Consider the following 8,325-nt stretch of genomic DNA (forward strand, 5'->3'; position numbering starts at 1 on the left):
CCTGCACTTAGCCTTTTTGGAAAATACGTCAGTTTGCACTGGTAAATACAACTTAACTGACTCATTTTGAAAAGAGTTTGAAAATTGATTTAAATGCACTTCGGCAAAAATATTTTATAACTTGGGACAATTATTCAAAATAATCTTGTATACAGTTTTACTCATTTGTCGTCCATTAGGGCCGGTTTGTAGGGCCGGACTTAAGTTAACTGACACGCCACAGGTATAATGCCCACAAGGTCGATTCCTTATAGTGGGATACCAGTTTTTACATAATGCAGCTGTCAGGTGTACGCCTACACCCCGTGCTTAGGTCGTGGCCATTTCATGAATGATGCCAAGGATATCCGGGACATAGTCATTTAACCTCCAAGGGCCATACACCAAATAATACATATCAAACAGGTTATGTAAATACATCAATCACAATACGATTTAAATGACTACATACACCCGACCAAGCGGTACTTTTATAGTACCGTATCCCAAGCCCGTATAGGGAAAATAAGTTAAGAGTATTTACCTGAGCAATGTATAAATCAAATACAGCAAGTGCACGTATCTTTTACTGGGCTCCTAATCTGGAACGAATGTTTTTTAATAACCTATTAGAATCCTAACGGGTCTTTAATTTAGCCTAAGCCTTAGACCGGTTAGTTTTCAAAGGAAAGCACGGTTCAAACGCATGAAGAAGCGAAGACCGGCTTAGAATGTGGTTTTGACCCAACAAGCTTGAATACTTGTTTAATATGGGTAACTTAAACACATTCTGAAAATTGAGACAAAAACGATTTGGTTTGACCCGTTTCGGCTTATATATGCAAACTCGTCACATAGGTCGATCCGATCGTGAAACATGCGTAACGGGTAACCATAAGAGTCATGAACATGTTCCATAAGTTAATATGCCTTTGATATGTTGTGATATCAGTAGGATATCTTCCATTATGCCCAAAACGAGTTTAAAACCAATTTATGCCCCGTAGGGGTATTTTGGTCATTTTAAAGGTTATAAAAGAGGTTAAATAGTAATCTGAGTTTTGGTTCTAATTATATCAGTAAAAATACTTAATTTAGTAAGTTACATCAGTAGGGTATAACCTATATGTGAAATTTATCACTTATAACCAAACTATGCATCTTAAGGGCATTTTGGTAATTTCACATAGGCTTAAAAGGTCAAAACTGGGATTCTGAGCTTAAGACTTTTGCTTACTGTTAAAGTATGAAAGTTTACTTAAAACATCAGTAGGTATCAAGTCTTATACACCTAAAATGGTTTTAATACATACTATGCGTTAAAAACGCTTAAAAGGCGATTTTGGGCTATTTCCGGGTTCTAGAAGGGAAGCTGATATTTTTATTATTCTAGAAGGCTCAAAATACTTTATTTATCATATTAGATCCGTATAAAAAGGTTTGGGGTCAAAAGGTTTTGTAAAACTCATTTTATAGCCTAAAAAGGCAAAACCGGCAATTACCGAACCAAGCTTAGAACTCTAGGTTACGATCAGCCTAAAAATAAATAAAAATCTTCAAAAATCCCAAAATATTATATTACATCAGTGGGTAATAAGTTTGGTATTAAAAATTGGGTTTAGATAGGCTATATGCTAATCATACGGTTAATTTACCGAAAAGCTTCTTAATTACGCTAATGAGCATATCTCCTAATCTAGACCTCAAACTGATGTGAAATTTTGTGGACATGTTTATGAATCAGTAATAAAGGTTTTTGTCCTTTCACATCTTTAAGAATCTCGTTTTAATACCAAAGGGCATTATGGTCAACATTTCGGCATTATGGAAACACGTAATGATCTTTAATTCTAAGAACCAAGTAGTATAACTTTGGGAGGTTATACTATCATATAACATGATCACAAAGGACCCTAAGGCATAGATAAACTCAAGCTAATTCGGGTCAGAACTGAAAGTCAAAGTAAAGGTCAAACTTTGCGACTTTCGGTCGCGAACCGAGCCTACACTTAGAATTGTCCGGTTGAATCATGCTTAGGCATGTTCAACTAATATTTACCAAGTTGTTAAAATGACAAAACTGATTTTAAAGAATTTATATCATTAGTTATGAATTTTATTTAAAACAACCCGATTGACTTTAATTTGACCCGACAATTAAACTAAGTAAACGTGGTAATTAGGAGATGCCCTTTAGAGGGTTAAACACCTACCTAATTACGATCACGTAGCCATGTTCAACGCGAACCATGGCTCAACCGATTAAAAGTCAAAGTGTTTATCGGTAACGCTTGGCTTTTCGGTTTAAACGCTAAACAAAAACTAAGCATGAAAGGAATCACTTACATAAGTCCAAAGGACTTGGAAGAGGTTCTCAAGAAGCTCAAGACCCTCTAAAATTGCAGAGAATTCAGAAAGGAATCCAGAAATGAGAAGAGGTGCAAGTGAAACCCAAAATCTAAGGGGGTATTTATAGGTTTTCGAGAGCCGTTAGGATCGTTCATCGATAATCGTGCTTTAATCTCAGCCCTACACTTCATACCCATGGTTTTCAAAACAATGGGCAGCCCCTAGATTCGTTTATGAGAGTGTGAGAGCAAAACCAAGGCTGGTTTCCAAAAATGTGGTTGCTGGGCAAGCTACACGGACCGTAAGGTCCCCCATACGGTCCGTAAGGACCTTGGCTGCAGATGGAAACTTTCAACAATTGACAGTTTTGGCCCCTGCACTCCCAAATGTCATTTCCGACACATTTGAGGCCCGTTAAACCATTTTTAAGGCTCTACAATGATGCCTAAGCATATGGAACATGAAACATGCTCAAAAATATGCCGGATGTCGGTTCATTTGGTCGTACGGTCCTGTTGTTTGGCTAATTACGATGAAACACGGACGGACGCTAAAAACGATCCAAATTACGCGACGAATGGAATTTTATCAAGCCAAACACTAAAATAAAATATTTTAGTGCTTACATAAATTTTTGGGTGTCCGGGGATATTCAGAATGCAAGATATGCGCGAAAGTGCAAACTTGCGCACTTCTTGACACTTTTAGTCCCTGCATGACATAAAAGTTTATTTTTGCGCACCAAACACCTCTAAGCCTATATATAAGCTATCTAAAGGTTAATTAGAGTATACTAAACTCATGGTCATATTCCGGAAGGTCCGAAACCTTACGAATTGACATATTTTTGCAGTTTGACGCTTTTAACCCCTCGCATACGAATATTGTCATAACGTTCTCATACTTCATTGAAACCTTGTGAAATTTTTATCACACATTCTTGTGAGTATAATTAACCATTACAAAGCTTTGGGTCTGCTAAAAGATCACTCAGAGGTATACTTTAAACATGTTGACACATTTAGCCCCTGTAGTTTGTAATTCCTCACTTTCTTTCACAATTGGCTTCGTATGATCCATGATTTATTCGTTTAAGGGTATAAACATCATGTAGGGTTATTGAAAGATATATTTACTCATTGTTGACATTTTGAATCCTTTTACGCACATAGTTGTAACTTGGCAAATAGAAAGCAAACATAAATGTTATATTCAAAAAAGCGCGATCGCGCAATAATTACATAAAAAGTAGTAACGCATCATAAGTTCGATTCAAAAAGCGCGACCGCGCAATACACAAAAAGTTAAAAACAAATTACAAGGCATCAGCCCGCAAACACTATCTATTCGTCACTACAACCTTCACCATCTCCATCACCGTCACCATCTCTGCCGGCTGTTTCTTCCTCATCCGATAACTACACAGTTTGTGGAGGGTCTAGGATAGTCTTCAGCCGCGCACCAATCGTCATGTTTTAACGCTTAGGTAACCAAATACATCACAGGCAACGATAGATGGTCATAAACTTCTTTAGCGCGGGCTAACGCAGCATCAGCCTGATCTGTCACCGAGCAATGGCTGATATCAAACTCTTGTCCAAAAACCTCTTCAACATGATGTGCACATTCTAGATAACCTCCACGATGCCCAGCCGCACGTGAGGCATCTATGAGTGCGGCAACAGCCGCATCCATCTCAGAGGCATTTAGAATAGAGTTAGCCATCTACAAAGAAGGCAAAGGATGAGAACGAGACAACAAAAATAATGCCTAAGTTAAGAGAGGGGAACCTTACCAGAGCTACCCATCTATTACACATCCATTCAGCCTCGGAGACCAGCGTGTCCACGATTCCTTAGGCTTCGGCGTAATTGTTCTGAGCTACGTTAAGGGCGGAAGTGCTAATATCTCGCGCCTCTTCGGGCCTCTGTTTGGCCTCCTCAGCGGTAGCAAATTTCACCCTCTCAGCCTCAAGGTCAATCTCTAAGGACTCATTCTTGTCGGTTTGCTCATGCAGACGACACTTCAACTCTGCAATTTCCACGTCCTTAGCGGCTAAGTCTTCGTCCCTGCTGGCCACCTGCGCCTGCAACTCAGCCTGCGAAGAATGAAAACAGATTTAAGCAATGTTTTTATAAATACAAAACAACATAAAGAGGAAAGGGTTAAGTTTGTTGAACCTCAACATGCTCTTTGTCCGCTTCAACATCCTCAACCTTCTTATTTAATGTGGCAATCTGAGCATAATGTCGGTAATCTTGGAGCGAGTGGCAAACATGCACTGGTTATCTTTTTTACATACCTCTTTCCATTCGGCCTGCTCCTTCGACAAGAGCTCCTCAGCAGCACGCAGCTTACTCCTTAAGCCCTCGCGGCCCCACTCTTTAGATTTTTTCTAATATTCAAACTTAGCCTTCTCCTCAGCAAAGACACTTTTCGACTTCTCAAAATCCTTAACCTGCCTTAACAAGCGCTCACGGTATTTCTCCCAATCCCCTCACTCTTTAACCATTGTGCACCACTCGTGCACAATTTGGTGGTTCGCAACGCGGGTATTGGCCTCGCCGACAATATAGGCATGATACAACCCATCATGGGTTCGCGCCCTTTACCGGTTAACCTCACCGAGGGGAAAGAGTTCAAGAACTAATCATGGCACGGAGCAAACTCCAGGAACGTGTCCTTATGCTTTAAGCCCCATGAAGCTTGGTGGGGAGCATCACCGCGAGCCTCCTCGGTATAAGTCTTGTAACAAATATCTCCTAAGGTATCCTTAAAACCGATAGGAGTTTGCGGCGCCGATCCTCCAGCACCTCCAGCCGCGCCTGGACGGACATTACCACCAACGCACGCACCACCTGCAGTAGTGGTAGTCTCTTTATGCACAGCAGCAGCTGATCCCCCAGCAGTAGAAGTCACTTGCACAGTGTGGGTGGGGGCATCAACCTGCGTAGGCTCGGTTGGCTTAACAACCTTAGGTCCCTTCCCCCGGGTAGCTTCTTTCTCTTTTTCATGAAAGGGGCGGTCAAGCCCCGTAATGTGAACGACCTCCAGACCCTGCATTTTCTCCTACGCGGTAGTAGCAGCGGTCTCGGTCTCCTTCGACTTATCACCTACAGGCTTCTCAAACGCCTTCTCTTATTGTTTTTCCTTCTCTTTTTCTTTCTCTCCAACCACCTTCTCAACCGTTCCTTCGGTTGTCTTTGGAGGCCTGATTACAAACTTAGACTTCTTCGGCGACGGTTCTTGAGGATCCTTAAATTCAACTCCCTTAATCTTCTTAGGGGCCTTCTTCTGGGCCTCTACAGAAACTAAGTGTTAAAAATAGGCATCACTAAAGTAAAGGAAAGTATTAACTTAACAACACTAACCTGGAGAGAATTTATAAAGGGAGCACAGCTTGCTTTGCTTCCCTATCACAGGGACTCCCTCAGCCTTCTGCGCTGCTTTGATGCCCGTAACAGTCTCTTCTCTACTTCTCTTCCGACTCACTAACATGAGAGCGGGCTCTTCCTCATTATCTTCTTCCTCCTCTTCATCCAGCACGATCGAAGAGGGAGTAGCACCAGCATCTGGGTTCCTTGACGCTGCGCTTCCAGAGCTTTTTGAACCAGCAACGTTGGTCGTTTTCTCACCTATACGGGACAAACCCTCAAGTGAGTCACTCGCAACAACGTAGTCTTCCAGGTTACTCTGCCGAAATCGAAGAGTACCTTTATCAGAAGCTCCAGCAGCCGCGCGGCTACTCCCGCCTTTCTTGCTGGTCACCTCAACATCAATGGTGATAACCTTCTTCTTCTTCTTGCTCGCCTTCTTCTTCTTTTCCTCCGGATCTATGCCAAGGTCGCGCAACACACCTACAAAGATGTTAGACCAGGAACTTATCTCCCCATTTGATGACCCTACATACTCTTCGCTGGAAAGATACAGAATCTCTTTTCCAGCGAAAGTCACAGCGCGTACGGGCCTGGAGTTGGGTAGATGCGCACCTCGGTTGCAGTGGAAGGATTGGAAAAGTCTCCAGCAAGGGGATACAGAAAATGACCTTTGATCCGCTTGTACCAGTATTGCTCCCCTGATTCCAGCGGGCGCACACCCATTAATCCACCAAAGGTGGGGAAAGCAGCTTGATACAAGTGCACCTCTGCATTCAAATACAACAAGGTAAGCGCAAGTAAATCACAAAGGGAAGTAACTGAGAAACAACATACCTCTGTTTTCAAACTTCAAAATCGGAACCTCGCTGCTAGTCTCCGGCCACTTGTTGCTCATCTGCGCGGCAACCAAAACATTCTCACCAAAAAATATGGTTTGGTGTCACGGTCAGCTTCAAATACCAGTCGGCTGCCTTGGGGATAGCAAGTTCTTCCTTCTCAATGGCATCCGACTCACGGAAAATCATCGCGATCGGAATAACTTCTTCTCTGATGAAGAAGAACTTATGTTTCCAGTCATGGAAACTCTTTGGAGGGTTCAGAAGAATCTTTTTGGCAGATCTCCAGTTGCCAAAAGAGTAGAATCCCATGTTCCTGATCAACTGGTAGAATACCCTAAAGTTCTCCACTGTGGGCTCTATGCCATGAGACCGGCACAAAAACTCGAAGTGTCGCACCCGCACCATGCCGGGTGGACTCATTTGCGATATATGAAACCCATAGTGATGGAGTATGTGTGCCATGAACTCAGTGGCCGGAAGTCGGAAGTTACCTTGCAAGAAGAAATCTTCAAACAAGGTAATATATCCCGGTGGTGCGTCGGTGGCAGTCTGACCCTGCCGAGGATACTGTGCATCCCATTCCGGTGGAAACCGGAATCCGCGAGTAATCTGTTCAAACAAACCATGATCCCACTTGAGGACAGGGAGAGGACCTTCTTCGAGTTGAGTTTCTTCTTCATCCATGTGTAAAAATGAATAAAGATCTCTGAACTTCTGGAAAAAATTGAAGATCTGCTATGAGAACTTTAAAGATTTGAAGACTCAAAGAAGATTAGAGAGAAAATAGTGAAGCAGAAGAGGAGTTTGTGCAATCTTCTTTCCTCTCTTCGGCTATTTATACTCATCGCATTTAATGTGATGGGTAAACGTGCCGGATTAACCGCACGCGTAACCAACCAGCAGACGCCACGTAAGGCGAGATTCCCGGAGTGACGCTTACTACGCGCGCGTAGGCCTCACTCGACTGACGGAAAGCCGAACCGTCAGTGACAGCATGATGATGGCCGTGTCAGCAGTCAACTCAAATGTCGCCGTCAACGACATTTTGCACCCACCTGTCAGAATTCAAAATTCGAGGTTTTTCCCGCTCAAAGTTACTACAAACTTCATGCAAAAGTTACCCAGTTCGCGCCGCATTCATATTTATCCAACGACCCTGCGCGCTTACACGCGCGCCGCCTACCAAGATCAAACAAGCATTTCTCACAGCTAGCACTTTCTTTTTTCTAAGTCCAGAGCTCCAACCACTTACTTCGCACATGGTGCAGCACTGGACTGGAGGGACTTGAAGGAGTATGGTCCCAAAAAGCCGGGCAGACCATTCAGGTCGCGCGCTGGACCATACTCCTTACTTAGCAAACTGATTAATTTCCAGACCCGCGGGGTCGAAACAAGAGATAACATCACTTTTCACACTTGTGTTCTGAATAAGAGCCTACACCCCTGCGCGGGCTAGTTACGTGCTCAACAAGGGTCGCGCAGGAGTTAGAGCACAAGGCCACTTCAGAGAGTACACAAGGTACAAGTGGCAGAAGAAAAAGCCAATCAGCGTCCACCAGGATGTGCTCTATCGTGCTCCACGATCGTCTGACGGGCAGGAGACAATAAGTCCACAAGGACGTCTACGTGGCACCAATCAGGGGGCGGCGACACCTGCCCTATGATCTCCACTTACCTGCTGATGGTAGAGGGACAACAAGGCCAACAACGGGGACATGTGGCTCCAATCAGGGTGCGCCAGCACCGGAGATCTTCTAGAAGGCACTAACGGTCGATACCAG

The sequence above is a fragment of the Helianthus annuus genome, chromosome 12 (assembly GCF_002127325.2).
Source record: "Helianthus annuus cultivar XRQ/B chromosome 12, HanXRQr2.0-SUNRISE, whole genome shotgun sequence".
In the NCBI taxonomy this organism is placed as follows: Eukaryota; Viridiplantae; Streptophyta; class Magnoliopsida; order Asterales; family Asteraceae; genus Helianthus; species Helianthus annuus.